This window comes from Bos javanicus, chromosome 24 (assembly GCF_032452875.1).
Source record: "Bos javanicus breed banteng chromosome 24, ARS-OSU_banteng_1.0, whole genome shotgun sequence".
NCBI lineage: Eukaryota > Metazoa > Chordata > Mammalia > Artiodactyla > Bovidae > Bos > Bos javanicus.
This window is the reverse complement of record NC_083891.1, coordinates 29,595,795-29,612,092: the sequence shown is the minus strand read 5'-3', so window position 1 is coordinate 29,612,092 and position 16,298 is coordinate 29,595,795. Positions and strand designations below refer to the sequence as shown.

Sequence of the window (16,298 nt, the reverse complement as noted above, 5' to 3'; positions counted from 1 at the left end):
TTTTAAAAATTAAAGAATGATAGTAAAAATAGTAAAAATATATCTAAGACTTTCTCTGGTGTTGTTGTGGGCAGTGTGGGGTCAGTTCATTTTTGGAGAGTTCCTTGATCCGGCTTATATTTCTTAAGATCTATAGGCCCCTTCCTATGTAGTCGGTACTAACTACAGGGTTTTAATCTATTGCACCTATAACTTCCAAGGAGGTTCCCTCTGTTTTAGCTTCTTCTGTTTGCAGGTCTCTTCAGTGTCTAATTTCTGCCCTGACACAGGGGGGTGGTGGTGGACACTTTTTTAAGCTCACTTGTTCAGTCGTGCTGTGGGGAGGGAGGGACTCTGCAAACAAATAATATTGGCGTGTGCTCGCAGTGTCTTGGCCACACTGGGTCTGCCCCTGCTCACGACGTGTGTACTTTCCCTGTCTATACTGCTTAGGCTCTAGGTTGCTCTGCCGGGAACTGTCCAAGGCCAGCCCTGGGCTGCACGCACCTCCCAGGTCTTAAGCCACTCAGGTTCAGGCACTCGGGTAGTCCTCAGAGGTGCAGACTCGGTTGGGCCTGCGTTTTGTGTCCCTCCCAGGTCTGAGCAGCTCAGGTGATGAGGTGTTTGGCCAGTGCGGCTGCTGCGACTTATCGCCTCCCCCGTCCCTGCCGCTCGGTTTTCTGGGTGTACAACCAGCGCACCTTCTCAGGCAGATGTTGATCGTCCAGAATCCCAAGAAGTCTTCGTTAGCAACAAAGCCTACTTGCAGTTTGGTAGATAATGCCTCTCTGGGGCTGCGACTGCCCCCTTCTGGCTCTGGCTGCCCTCGCCTGCCTGTCACTGGAGGGGGATATGCCGGTCTGCAGCCAGTTAGCTCTGCTCAGTCCTTTGTTCTGTGAGCAGGCCTGACGGTGTCTTAGGTTAGGGCTTTTCACGTGGTAGCTATCCCACAGTCTGGTTTGCTAGCCCAAGTTAGTTCCCTCAGATTGCCCTCAGGGCATTCAGGCCCAGTCCTTGCTCTAAGCAATGCAGCCCGCGCCTCCCTGCACAGCCCCCACTTGCTAGTGGAGGATGCAGGCCTCTGAGTCACTTCTCTGGGGGAGGTACCACTGGGCACATAATCTGTGGGTTTTAATTATTTATTTATTTTTCCTCCCAGTTATATTGCCCTCTGTGGTTTCAAGGCTCACCACAGACTTGTCAGTGAGAGTGTTTCCTGGTGTTTGGAAACTTCTCTTTTTTAAGACTCCCTTCTCGGGATGGAGCTCTGTCCTTACCTCTTTTGTCTCTCTTTTTATCTTTTATATTTTTTCCTACCTCCTTTTGAAGACAATGGGCTGCTTTTCTGGGTGCCTGATGTCCTCTGCTGGCATTCAGAAGTTGTTTTGTGGAATTTATTCAGTGTTCAAACGTTCTTTTGATGAATTTGTCGGGAAGAAAGTGGTCTCCCCATCCTATTCCTCCACCATCTTAGGACTACCTCTCATCAAATATTTATTAAGCCCATGCTATGTTTCAGGCATTTGGTTAGCTATATTATAAAATAATGGCTGTATTTATTTAATAATCTTCTAGCCTATCAACAGTGTTTCACCCAAGTCTGCAAAAACCCTGAGTTAACCCAAGGTGGAAAGTTATGAAGTAGCTTGGAAATAGTAAGACAATGAATAAGAATTGCCAGTATATTTCCAAGACTGTTAGAGGAGTAAGGGCTTCTAACTTACAATACAATTCAGCCCACTTAGCTGGAAAAATAAAGATAATAACCACAAGTTGGCACTTAATCAGTATAAGCTGTGTGTTAAATACTTTTTGTGCATTAGTTTATTCAATCCTAAAATTAGTCTTGCAAAGTTATAATATTCATTTTGAGTGAGGAAACTGAGACTTTTTAATTTGCTCAAGATCACATAAAAAAAGTCTGGAACTAGAATTTCAATCCAAGTCATTTTGATTTCAAAGCCCAGGACTTGTATACATAATGGAAAAATATTTATGTGTTTATAATTGTTGATGATACTAGTCATTAATCATCCTTTAACTCTTGCTCCATGTTTCTCCAACATTCTTCTCTGGTTTACTTAGAACTTTCATTAAATATTTTCCCTGCAGGAAGAGGATAGTCCACCAAAGATTCTGAATAGTTGATCCTCTTATACAGTGCATATTTTAAAAATTGTAATCAAATGATTTTCTGTCAGAATAAACCTAAGGAGGCAAAAGATCTATACTCTGAAAACTATAAGACCCTGATGAAATAAATCAAAGATGACACAAACAGATGGAAATATATACCATGTCCTTGGATTGGGAGAATCAATATTTTCAAAATGACTATACTGCCCAAGATAATCTACAGATTCAGTGCAATTCATATGAAATTATCGATGACTTTTTTTTTTTTTTTGGCCAGTCTAGAACAAAAAGTCTTAAAATTTATATAAAAACACAAAAGACTCCAAATAGCCAAAGCCATCCTGAGAAAGAAACTCTAATACATGAGGAGTTGGAGGAATCAAGCTCTCTGACTTCAGACTATACGATAAAGCTACAGTAATCAAAAGAGTATGATACTAGCACAAAGGCAGATTTATAGATCAATGGATCAGGGCAGAAAGCCCAGAGATAAACCCATGCACCTATAGTCAATTAACCTACAACAAAGTAGGCAAGAATGTACAGTGGAGAAATAGTCTCTTCAATAAGTGGTGCTGGGAAAGCTGGACAGTTACTTGTAAAAGAATGAAATTAGAGCATTCTCCAACACTATACACAAAAATAAACTCAAAATAGATTTAAGACCTAAATGTAAGACTGGATACTATAAAACTTCTAGAGGAAAGCACATGCAGAATACTCTTTGATGTAAGTTAGAGCAATATTTTTTAGATCTGTCTCCTAAAGCAAAGGAAACAAAAACAAATGAACAAATGGGACCTAATTAAACTTAAAAGCTTTTTCCACAGCAAAGTAAACCATAAACAAAATGAAAAGACAACCCACAGAATGGAAGAGAATATTTGTAAATGATGCAACTGACAAAGGATTAATCTCCAAAGTATGCAAACAGCTCATGCAGATCAATATAAAAAAAAGCAAACAACTCAATTGTCAGGAAGCATTTAACAGAAGACTTCCTGTGTGCTGTTTTGGATCTGTCAGGAATTCTCTGTTCCTTATTAATTCCTGACTATTCAGGAATTAAGAGGAGAGGCAAGCCTCTCCTGGGGACTGAGGAATCCAGGCATTTCCTTCGTTAGTTTTTCTATATGGTGATAAGTACCCTCTTCCTTTTTATGAACCATATGGTAAAAGTGATTATTTACAATTCTCTCTCTCTCTTTAATATGGATCGCCTATGTTTTGTAAGTTTGGAATTTTATTTGCTGAGAATAACTATAGTATATATGCCCACACCATGTTGATTAAAACACCTTTGCTCCATCAGAGCTTTGGTCCCCATGTCTCTCTCTCTCTCTCTCTCTTTTCAGGCTGATCCCCTGGAGTGCAGAGGCTCTCTGAGTTCACTTTCCTGCCCGGGCTTCTAAGACCCTCTTGAGAAGGTGCTCTGCGCCTTCATTTCATCGAGAGGGCGCCTGAGGCCTTCGTGAACAGAGCAAGCCCCGTACAAGGGCTTTATTGGCTATCTGCGTAAACCAAAGAATATCAGCCTCTTTCTCTCTTCTTTACTTTCTTATTGGTCGACTCTGGACCACCACATTCCAGTCCATTAAAGGACTTCAACACCCAATCAAAAAAATGGACAGATGATCTAGATAGACATTTCTTCAACGAAGTCATATAGATGGCCAAAAAGCACATGAAAAATAGTTAAAACTTGCTAATTATTAGAAAAATGCAAATCAAAACTACAGTGAGGTATTACCTCACACCAATCAGAATGGTTATCATCAAAGTCTACAAACAATAAATGCTGGAGAGGCTGTGGAGAAAAGGGAACACTCCTACACTGTTTGTGGGTATGTAAAGTGGTATAGCCAATGTGGAGAATAGTATGGCAGTTCCTTAAAAAACTAAAAATTGAGCTACCTTATGATCCAGCAATCTCACTCTTTGGCACATATCTGGAGGAAATCACAGTTCAAAAATATATAGGCACCTCAATATTCACTGCAGCATTATATACAATAGCCAAGACATGGAAGCAACCTAAATGTCCATCAACAGATGAATGGACCTAGAAATTGTATGTATAGTGCAATATTATTCAACCATAAAAAGGAAGAAAATCTTGTCATTTATGACAATGTGAATGGACCTTAAGGACATTAGGTAGCTGAGATAAGTCAGACAGAGAAGAACAAGTACCATATGATCTCACTTATATGTGAAATCTAAAACAACTGAACTCACAGAAACAGAGAGCAAATTAGTATTTACCTTGGGTGGGAGGAGAAGGTAGGAGGAGAAATGGATGAAGGTGGACAAAGTTTACACACTCCAGTTTTAAGATGTAATATATAACACAGTGATACCATTAACAGCACTGTATTTGCACATTTCAAAGCTGTTAAGAGTGTATGTATATCTTAAAGTTCTCACCACACACACACACAAATTGTAACTATGTGAGGTGATAGATGTGTTAACTAACCTTACTGTAATCATTTGCATATATACATATATCAAATCATTTCACTGTACACCTTAAACCTACATGACATTACATGTCAATTACATCTCAATAGAGCTGGAATAAAAAGAAATGCAACAACAACAATAAGTCATGAACTACATTGTGGCATTTAGGCAACAGATAATGTTCTTAAACAATGCACATCAATAAAGTTTTGCTGAAGTTAGTTCTTCTCTATATAATGGCTGTTTAACTGATGACAGGGACTTTATTGGAAACTCTCATTCATTAGGAAGTGTTGAATCTGAAAAAAAGAGTAAATTTTCTTCTTGGTTACAATATGCATGAATATATGCACACACAGAAAGTTGTGTGTAAATACATCATTTTACTTACACAAGAAAAACTCAGATGCTTTGAGAGTAAGCAAATCAAGGAGCTAAGTAGATTAAATACTTTGGAAAACTGCACTATCATGTTTGGGCAACTGACTTTAATTTGCATGCAAAATTAGGATTCACTGCTTGACTATGGAAAATTTAAGCCTGACAGGAAGCAAAAGAAAAAATCTAAGGAAAATCACCCACCTTGTACGGTTGGTCCAAATAGAGGAGTAGGGCTTGTTCCTCAGTAAACTATCATTAAAAAAAAAAAAATCCTTAAACTCTCTGCATGGATTTCCTAGGGCTTCATAAAAAATACCATAAACTGGGGAGCTTAAAACAACAGAAACTGGATAGCTTAAAACAAAAGAAACTTATTCTCACAGTTCTGAAGTCTGCAAGTGTGAAATTAAGGTTCACTGGGGCTACACTCTCTCTGAAGGTCATTGGGAAGAATCCTTCACTGCCATTTTCTAGCTTTAGGTAGCTGCCAATAACCCCTAGCATTCCTTGGCTTATGGACACATCACTCTAAAATTTGTTTCCATCTTCACAGGGCCTTCTTCCTTTATGTGTCTGTGTGTCTCTTATGAGAACACCAGGCACAGGATGAAAACTATCCCCATCTGAATGCAGAGTTACAAAGAATAGCAAGGAGAGATAAGAAAGCCTTCCTCAGTGATCAGTGCAAAGAAATAGAGGAAAACAATAGAATGGGAAAGACTAGAGATCTCTTCTGGAAAATTACATATACTAAGGGAAAATTTCTTGCAAAGATGGGCACAATAAAGGATAAAAATGGTATGGACCTACAGAAGCAGAAGACATTAAGAAAAGGTGGCAAGAATACATGGAAGAGCTATAAAAAAAAGATCTTAATGACACATTTTTAAGTTATTAAAAGATCTTAATCATTCAGCTACAGCCAGACATCCTGGAGTCCAAAGTCAAGTGGGCCTTAGCAAGATCACTACAACAAAGCTAGTGGAAGTGATGGAATTCCTGCTGAGCTATTTCAAGTCCTAAGTGTTGATATTAAAGTGCTTCACTCAATTTGCTAGCAAATTTGCAAAACTCAACAGTGGCCACAGGACTGGAAAAGGGCAGTTTTCATTTCAATCCCAAAGAAAGGCAATGCCAAAGAATGTTCACACTACTGCACAATTTCATTCATCTCTCATGCTAGCAAAGTAATTCACAAAATTCTCCAGGCAAGGCTTCAACAGTATGTGAACTGAGAACTTCCAGATGTTCAAGCTGGATTTAGAAAAGGCACAGGAACCAGAGATAAAATTGCCAACATCCACCGGATCATCAAAAAAGCAAGAGAATGCCAGAAAAACACCTACTTCTGTTTTATTGATTATGCCAAAGGCTTTGACTGCATGGATCACAACAAAATGTATAAAATCCTTCAAGAGAAGAGAATACCAGACCATCTTACCTGCCTCCTGAGAAATCTGTATGCAGGTCAAAAAGCAACAGTTAAAACCGGATATGGAACAAAAGAATGGTTCCAAATTGGGAAAGGAGTACATCAAGGCTGTATATTATCACCCTGCTTATTTAACTTATATGCAGAGTGCATCATGCAAAATGCTGGACTGGATGAAGCAAAAGCTGAAATTTAAACTGCTGGGAGAAATATCAATAACCTCAGATATGCAGATGACACCACCCTTATGGCAGAAAGTGAAGAGGAACTGAGAAGCCTCTTGATGAAAGTGAAAGAGGAGAGTGAAAAAGTTGACTTAAAACTTAACATTCAAAAAATTAAGATCATGGCATCTGGTCCCATCACTTCATGGCAAATAGATGAGGAAACAATGGAAACAGTGACAGATTTGTTTTCTTGGGCTCCAAAATCACTTCAGATGTTGACTGTAGCCACGAAATTAAAAGACACTTGCTCCTTGGAAGAAAAGCTATGACCAAATTAGACAGCATGTTAAAAAGCAGAGACATTACTTTGCCAACAAAGGTCAGTCTTCAAAGATATGGAAAAACCAATAGTCATGTATGGATGTGACAGTTGGAGCATAAAGAAAGCTGAGTGCCAAAGAATTGATGCTTTTGAACTGTGGTATTGGAGAAGACTCTTTGGAGTCCCTTGGACTGCAGGGAGATCCAAACCATCAATCCTAAAGGAAATCAGCTCTGAATATTTATTGGATGGACTGATGCTGAAGCTGGAGCTCCAATGCTTTGGCCACCTGATGCAAAGAACTGACTCACTGGAAAAGACCCTGATGCTGGGAAAGATTGAAGACAAGAGGAGAAGAGGGCAGCAGAGGATGAGGTGGTTGGGTAGCATCACCGACTGGATGGACATGAGTTTGAGCAGGCTCAGAAGTTGGTTATGGACAGGGAAGCCTGGTGTGCTGCAGTCAATGGAGATGCAAAGAGTCGGACACGACTGAGCAACTGAAATGAACTGACTAAATATACATGTGTGTGTGGATGCTAAGTTGTTTCAGTTTGTCGACTCTTTGTGACCCTATGGACTGTGGCCCGCCAGGCTCCTCTGTCCATGGGATTCTCCAGACAAAAATATTGGAGTAAGTTGCTATGCCCTCCTCCAGGGGATCTTCTGATCCTGGGATTGAAGATGCATTTCCTGAGTCTCCTGCATTGGCAGGTGCATTCTTTACCACTAGCACCACCTGGGAAGCTCTTCACACACACACACAATCTCTCTCTCTCTCTCTATTTTGATGTATATATACTCTCTCTATTTTATATATATATATATATATATATATATATATGCACACACACACTATATATATTTTTCAATGATGTTAACATTCTAGATATAAAAGGTAGGTGCTATTTACCATAATTTCACAGAGGAGAAAACTGAATCTTATTGCGGTTTAGAAATTCACCCCTTGAGCAGCTGAAGAGTACACAGCAGAACTGAAATTCCAACCAATATTATCAGCATTCACATATACTGTTCTTTAATTTGCCACAGTTAACTCTTCAGTTCAGTTCAGTTCAGTCACTTAGTGGTGTCTGACTCTTTGTGAACTGCAGCAAGCCAGGCTTCCATGTCCATCATCAACTCCTGGAGCTTGCTCGAACTCATGTCTATAGAGTTGGTGATGCCATCCAATCATCTCATTCCCTGTCGTCCCCTTCTCCTCCTGCCTTCAATCTTTCCCAGCATCAGGTTCTTTTCCAATGAGTCAATTCTTTGCATCAGGTGGCTACAGTATTGAAGTTTCAGCTTTAGCATCAGTCCATCTGATGAATATTCAGGACTGATTTCCTTTAGGATTTACAGGTTGGATCTCCTTGCAGTCCAAGGAACTCTCAAGAGTCTTCTCCAATACCTAGTTCAAAAGCATCAGTTCTCTGGCGCTCAGCTTTCTTTATAGTCCAACTCTCACATTCATACATGACTACTGGAAAAACCATAGCTTTGAAGATGGACCTTTGTCGGCAAAGTCTCGTCTCTGTTTTTTAATATGCTGTCTAGTTTGGTCATAGCTTTTCTTCCAAGGAGCAAGCGTCTTTTAATTTCATGGCTACAGCCACCATCTGCAGTGACTTTGGAGCCCAGGAAAACAAAGTCTGTTACTGTTTCCATTGTTTCCCCATCTATTTGCCATGAAGTGATGGGACCAGATGCCATGATCTTATTTTTTGAATGTTGAGTTTTAAGTCAGCTTTTTCACTCTTCTCTTTCACTTTCATCAAGATGCTCTTTAGTTCCTCTTCACTATCTGCCATAAGGGTGGTGTCATCTGCATATCTGAGGTTATTGATATTTCTCCTGGCAATCTTGATTTCAGCTTGTGCTTCACCCAGCCCGGCATTTCACATGATGCACTTCTGTATATAAGTTAAATAAACAGGGTAACAATATATAGCCTTGACGTACTCCTTTCCCAATTTGGAACCAGTCTGTTGTTCCATGTCTGATTCTAACTGTTGCTTCTTGACTTACATAAATATTTCTCAGGAGGCAGGTAAGGTGGTCTGGTATCCCCATCTCTTGATGAATTTCCGACAGTGTGTTGTGATCCACACAGTCAAAGGCTTTGGCATAGTCAATAAAGTAGAAGTAGACATTTTTTTCTGGCATTCTCTTGCTTTTTCAATGATCCAATTTTATCTCTGGTTCCTGTGCCTTTTCTAAATCCAGCTTGAACATCTGGAAGTTCTCAGTTCACGTACTATTGAAGCCTGGCTTGGAGAATTGTTATTATTACTTTGCTAGTGTGTGAGATGAGTGCAATTGTGCAGTAGTTTGAACATTCTTTGGCATTGCCTTTCTTTGGGATTGGAATGAAAACTGACCTTATCCAGTCCTGTGGCCACTGCTGAGTTTTCCAAATTTGCTGGCATATTGAGTGCAGCACTTTCACAGCATCATCTTTTAGGATTTGAAATAGCTCAACTGGAATTCCATCACCTCCACTAGCTTTGTTCGTAGTGATGCTTCCCAAGGCCCACTTGACATCACATTCCAGGATGTCTGGCTCTAGGTGAGTGATCACACCATTGTGATCATCTGGGTCATGAAGACCTTTTTTGTATAGATCTTTGTATTCCTGTCACCTGTTCTTACTATCTTCTGCTTCTGTTAGGTCCATACTGTTTCTGTCCTTTATTGTGCCCATTTTTCCATGAAATGTTCCCTTGGTAGCTCTAACTTTCTTGAAAAGATCTCTAGTCTTCCCTATTTTGTTGTTTTCATCTATTTCTTTGCAGTTAACTTAACAAGAATTAACTCTTGGCTATTAGCAATTCCTAAAGCATTGCCCATCACAGTTTGAAGAACACCACAGAGTCCAAATAGGAACAAAGAGCTGAAATTCAAAAACATTTAGGTTCTAATTTCAACAGCTGTCTTCTGACCTTTGACATCTATAAATGAGTGTAATGATATTTGTAAGTCAAGACACAGACACTGCATTATGAAACAAGGATGAGACATTGTATGGGTGGGAAGAGAAGAAAGACTGTGTACATGAATGAGAACTTTGAGATTGCTATAAGGAACAGCTTGCAATTGTGTTTCCTGAGATTCCCATTTCCTTTAATAATGAATTCATCCTTTTTAACTTCAGTTAAATAGCTTTTGTTGTTTTTGTTTCATGTGTTCCACACACCCTGTTCCAAAACCCAAAAGTTTATAGTCCAGTAGGGAAGACTGGTATTTAACAAGCAATTTCTCCAAGCATGATAAGAATAGGGAAAACACCCAGGAAGAATCCCGTGTTAAGGTGCCATTGTTCTTTTTGTCTTTCAGCATCATTTACTTCCAATCTTTTCAAACTCAGGATTCAGGGATCCTGAATGGTGTGAGGAGGGACTTTTAGTGAACTCAATGTGGTTAAAAGAGAAAGGGAAAGCAGAAGGCTCATGTTAATTCCTTCCCAATTCAGCAGAGTTGGAAGTGACTTGCTACTGCTTTTCTCTAAGCCTCCACTGTCTTTTCTTGTTTACTCCCTTTGTATAGGAAGTGTTGCTATTGGCTTTCTCTTGAAAAGTATTTGGGGAAGTTAAAAATAAATCCTTGCCTTTCAAGTTTTTCAACCTATTTTAAGAGGAAGGAAATAGGAATATGTACATATCACATGGATAAAGATAAACACACCTAAAACATTAAGCTTTTTATCAGTGGGCATACTGTCAAAATGCTATTGCCCTAGAGTTTAGACCTGATGAAGCTCAGTAGATGGATGAAACCCATCTGCACAAAAGGCAACCGTATTAAATGGTTTGGAATCAAGGCTCTCTTGCCAACAATAAAAAAGTGACATTTTTACATGAGGCATAAAGCAACTAACAAACGAAGCTATAATCATGGGATTATTAGCAAATAAACTTCCTTAGATTTATAGGGCCATAGATCTGTTGGGGAACATCCATGTGGCAAGTAAAAAAAAAAAAAAGAATTCATATAAACATATAAAATTGGATGAATGATTTATTACAACTTTATTTGTATTAACCCAGATGGTGCACAATTTGGATATGTAACCCTGAATATGAGAAAGGCTTTATAAATGCCAGACATCTCTGTTAGGCAGCAGTGACTACATGCCACAATGACATTCCACTCCAAAATGTCCATGCCAGCACAAATAAAGAAGGAAATGACATCTTACTTGTTGGAGTAAAGAAACTGCAGTGCAAACAGTAACAACAATCAGCAATCAGAGAAGCGATTAAGTCAGAAGAATTCATTCTAAATGACTGACCACAGTGGACCCATAAACGATGACCATTCCATCTCACCCAGACAAAAGAAATGTTGCTTGAAATCATCATCCTCCAAGTTTCTGCTTTAAAAATCTTTTTATAACCAACTGTCTTTCGACTATTTATTACCAGAAACTACCAGAGTGATTTAATCTCTTTATTGGCAACCGAACTGACTTTCAAATTTGGTTCAGAAGAAACTCTTCTGGGCTATTTAGTTTTAATTTTTTACTCCTACAGCTAGAGATGTCAAATGAAAGGATATACTTTTCTGGGTCCTTTGTATGTTTTTAAGAACTAAACCTTGAGTCTCAAGATCTGTCTGTGGACCCCCATGAGTAGATTTAAAAATTTTTGTGCACTTTTATACTGAGAGAATTTAGAACAATAAAGGTCAATCTTCATGGGCCTCAGTTTCTCCATGGAAAACCTGAGTTGGTTACAATGATCTTCCGTTTTCAAAAGTTTTCATGCAACTTAAGTACTTGTATAGTTTTCTCACATTGAGAGCTTTTCTATTCTTACTTGTTTGTGCGTGTTCAATTGCTTCAGTCATGTCTGACTCTTTGGTACCCTATGGACTGTAGCCCACAGGCTCCTCTGTCTATGGGAATTAGGCAGCAAAAATACTGGAGTGGGTTTTCATTCCCTCCTTTAGGGGATCTTCCTTATTCTGAAGAATGATAGTAAAAACATCCTTGAAAAAAAAGTAGCAAAACTGCTGAATCAAGATTTAATCAGACAAGTATAACATCATAATTTAAAGGATCCAATAGATAGCATCCATCAGCATGTTGTGCTTTCCTGATGGCTCAGCATGTAAAGAATCTGCCTGCAATGTAGGAGACACTGGAGATACTAGTTCATCCCTGGGTTGGGAAGATCCTGTGGAGAAGGAAATGGCAATCCACTTCAGTATTCTTGCCTGGGAAATCCCGGGGACAGAGAAGCCTGACGGTCACAAAGAGTCAGACACAACTGAACAACTAAGCATAAGCACACATCAGCAAGTTACCAAAAAGAAGCTAAATGTGAAGGGAAAGACATTTAGAAAATAACAACATGTTTATGTTCATATGTTTTATGTTAAATAAATAAAATCTTTCAACCCAGTCTAGGAATGAAAAGTACAAAAAAAAAATGACCTTTCTCATAGGGAGTATTCTACTCATTATGAAACACTGATTCATCCACTTATCTTGATTATTCTACCTTAAAACTAAGTTGGGTCATTTTGGCCAATTATAAATTAAAGCAATTTGTTGAAGGAAATTCAAGGTAATTTAAAATAGTCTTTTGGTAAAATAATGATGGAAACAATGTGCAAACTGCTTACACAGTATGACATCTGGATATTCAATATAAAAAGATACCTACAGGATAATAAAAATATTGAAAAATTAAAGATATATGCACAGTGATGAAAATGAATCCAAATAGATTTCCAATTTTTCTTACAAGGTTGTATTAGTTAACTAGGATTTCTGTTAACAAATTATCACTAAAGGGATGTCTTAAAACAATGGAGATTTATTCTCTCACAATTCTGGAGGTGAAAATCAGTGAAGGCATCCATAGCTCTGCACTCCCTTTTGGGGCTCAAGGGAGGAGGCTCTTTTAACCTCATCCAGCTTCTGTTGGCCCCAGGCATTCCTTGGCTTGTGCATTCCCTCAATGTATGCCTATCTCTGGCTTCAAATGGCCTTTTTCTTCTTTTTTTTAATGACCTTATTTTTTGTATGTGTCCATTTCAGCCAAAGAAATTTCACTGGATTAAGGGGCCACTATAATTCAATGGAGAAGGCAATGGCACCCAACTCCAGTACTCTTGCCTGGAAAATCCCATGGACGGAGGAGCCTAGTGGGCTGCAGTCCATGGGGTCCTAGAGTCGGACACGACTGAGCGACTTCACTTTCATTTTCACTTTCATGCATTGGAGAAAGAAATGGCAACCCACTCCAGTGTTCTTGCCTGGAGAATCCCAGGGACGGGGGAGCCTGGTGGGCTGCCATCTGTGGGGTCGCACAGAGTTGGACACGACTGAAGCGACTTAGCAGCATAATTCAATAGGAGTTCATTTCTAGCCATAACTTAATCACATCTGAAAAGACCCTACTTCAATTCAAGGTCATATTCTGAAGTCCTAGGTAGACAAGAATATTTGGGAGACACTAGTCTACTACCTCAGTGATGTTAAATATTTTATGAATCACAGAGCCCACTCTGAGCTATCCAGTAGAATAATTAGAGACATAGGAAATCCATTTTCCTCTGAGTGGTGATAGTCAAGCTTGCATAACTCCAACTGGGCTATTAAATCTGTAGCCTAGACCCCTTTGAGATTTTTGTTGCTGTTAAAGATTCAACTAAAGTGTGTTTTGATTGCATGCTATAATCTTGCACAGCAAGGGACTGCTTTGCACACATGAACTATTATCTGTGCTGCTGCCATGGTGGATCGTCTTACTGCCTATGACCTTTCAGATCCATTTCAGCAAAGCTAAGGCATTTCATACTGTTCATGGGGTTCTCAAGGCAAGAATACTGAAGTGTTTGGCCATTCCCTTCTCCAGTGGACAACATTCTGTCAGACCTCTCCACCATGACCCACCCATCTTGGGGGGCCCCACACGGCATGGCTTAGTCTCATTGAGTTAGACAAGGCTGTGGTCCATGTGATTAGATTGACTAGTTTTCTGTGATTGTGGTTTCAGTGTGTCTGCCCTCTGATGCCCTCTCACGACACCTACCGTCTTACTTGGGTTTCTCCTACTTTGGACGTGGGGTATCTCTTCACAGCTGCTCCAGCAAAGCGCAGCCACTGCTCCCTATCTTGGATGATGGGTATCTCCTCACTGGCCACCCCTCCTGACCTTGAACATGGAGTAGCTCCTCTCGGCCCTCCTGCGCCCAAGCAGCCACCACTCCTTGGATGTGGGGTTGCTCCTGTTGGCCGCCACCCTTCAGTATTATTGCCTTGAGAACCAACCATGGGGATGGTCTTGATCCCTATCTCCTGTACAATGTCACAAACCTCTGTCCATAGTTCATCAGGCACTCTATCAGATCTAGTCCCTTAAATCTGTTTCTCATTTCCACTGTATAATCATAAGAGATTTGATTTAGGTCATACCTGAATGGTCTAATGGTTTTCCCCACTTTCTTCAATTTAAATCTGACTTTGGCAATAAGGAGTTCATGATCTGAGCCACAGTCAACTCCAGGTCTTGTTTTTGCTGACTGTATAGAGCTTCTCCATCTTTGGCTGCAAAGAATATAATCAATCTGATTTCGGTGTTGGCCATCTGGTGATGTCCATATGTAGAGTCTTCTCTTGTGTTGTTGGAAAAGGGTGTTTGCTATGACCAGTGCCTTCTCTTGGCAAAAGTCTATTAGTCTTTGCCCTGCTTCATTCTGTACTCCAAGGCCAAATTTGCCTGTTACTCCAGGTGTTTCTTGATTTCCTATGTTTGCACTCCAGTCCCCCATAATGCAAAGAACATCTTTTTTTGGGTGTTCTAAAAGGTCTTGTAGGTCTTCATAGAACTGTTGAAGTTCAGCTTCTTCAGCATTATTGGTCAGGAGATAGACTTGGTTGGCTGAGAGGAGATACCCCATGTCCACAGTCAGGAGCAGGAGCTGGGAGGCGATACCCCATGTCCAAGGTAAGGAGCAGCAGCTGCGCTTTGCTGGAGCAGCCGTGAAGAGACATCCCATGTCCAAGGTAGGAGAAACCCAAGTAAGATGGTAGATGCTGAGAGAGGGCATCATAGGGAAGACAGACTGAAACCACAGTCACAGAAAACTAGCCAGTCTGATCACACGGACCAGAGCCTTGTCTAACTGAATAAAACTAAGCCATGCCGTCTGGGGCCACCCAAGATGGATGGGTCATGGTGGAGAGGTCTGACACAATGTGGTCCACTGGAGAAGGGAATGGCAAACCACTTCAGTATTCTTGCCTTGAGAACCCCATGAACAGTATGAAAAGGCAAAAATATAGGACACTGAAAGATGAACTCCCCAGGTCTGTAGGTGCCCAATATGCTACTGGAGATCAGTGGAGAAATAACTCCAGAAAGAATTAAAGGATGGAGCCAAAGCAAAAACAACCCTCAGTTGTGGATGTGACTGGTGATGGAAGTAAAGTCCGATGCTGTAAAGAGCAATATTGCATAGGAACCTGGAATGTTAGGTCAGTGAATCAAGGCTAATTGGAAGTGGTCAAAGAGGAGATGGCAAGAGCAAATGTCAGTATTCTAGGAATCAGCTAACTAAAATGGACTGGAATGGGTGAATTTCACTCAAATGACCATTATATCTACTATTGTGGGCTGGAATCCTTTAGAAGATATGGAGTAGCCATCATAGTCAACAAAAGAGTCAGAATATCTAACTTACAAAAATAACTCAACTCACAAAGCTATATTGCGACCCCGTGGACTGTAGCCCGTCAGGGTCCTCTGTCCAAGGGATTCTCCAGGCAAGAATACTGGAGTGGGTAGCCATTTCCTTCTCCAGGGGATCTTCCCGACCCAGGAATCGAACCTGGGTTTCCTGCATTGGAGGCAGAAGCTTTAACCTCTGAGCCACCAGGGAAGCCCGTAGAATGCATTAAAGTCTGTAATTAAGAAAACCTTTACATATATTTAAAATTGATATTTGACATATTCAAGGTTGTGGTGATCTGGAGAAAAGCATACATTGCATCATAATTAGTCATATAAGGTCTACACATATGATGTTCACAGAGAAACATAGTGGAAAATAAGTACATCTAAGAGTGTACGTACCAATGTTCACTAACAGAGAGACATATGTAGAGAACATAATGAATCCTGAATCTAATGTAAATCTTGCTTTTTCTTAAAGAATGTTTTGGATAACTTGTCTCCATTTACCTCTGCCAAACCCAGTCCCAATTAGCATAGTTCCCACATATAAGATAAAAGGCAATGGGAAGAAATTCTCTAGGATTATAGGTATTTCTGCCTACCTCCCTTAAAAATACCTTCTATCCACAAGTTAATTTATTTCCGTGTCCCTAAAACGCTAATGATTATTCATTTATTTTATTCTTATAGATTTTTATAGGCCCATTTACCCATAATAAGAAGTA

At 39.9% G+C, this 16,298-nt stretch overlaps 1 non-coding gene across 1 annotated transcript; it reads right to left on the bottom strand.

Moving 5' to 3' along the window:
- Positions 1–15,706: 15,706 nt before the first annotated feature.
- On the bottom strand, positions 15,707–15,778 carry TRNAW-CCA (transfer RNA tryptophan (anticodon CCA)). Its single transcript has one exon. It is a non-coding gene; the product is annotated as a tRNA-Trp (tRNA).
- Positions 15,779–16,298: the final 520 nt, after the last annotated feature.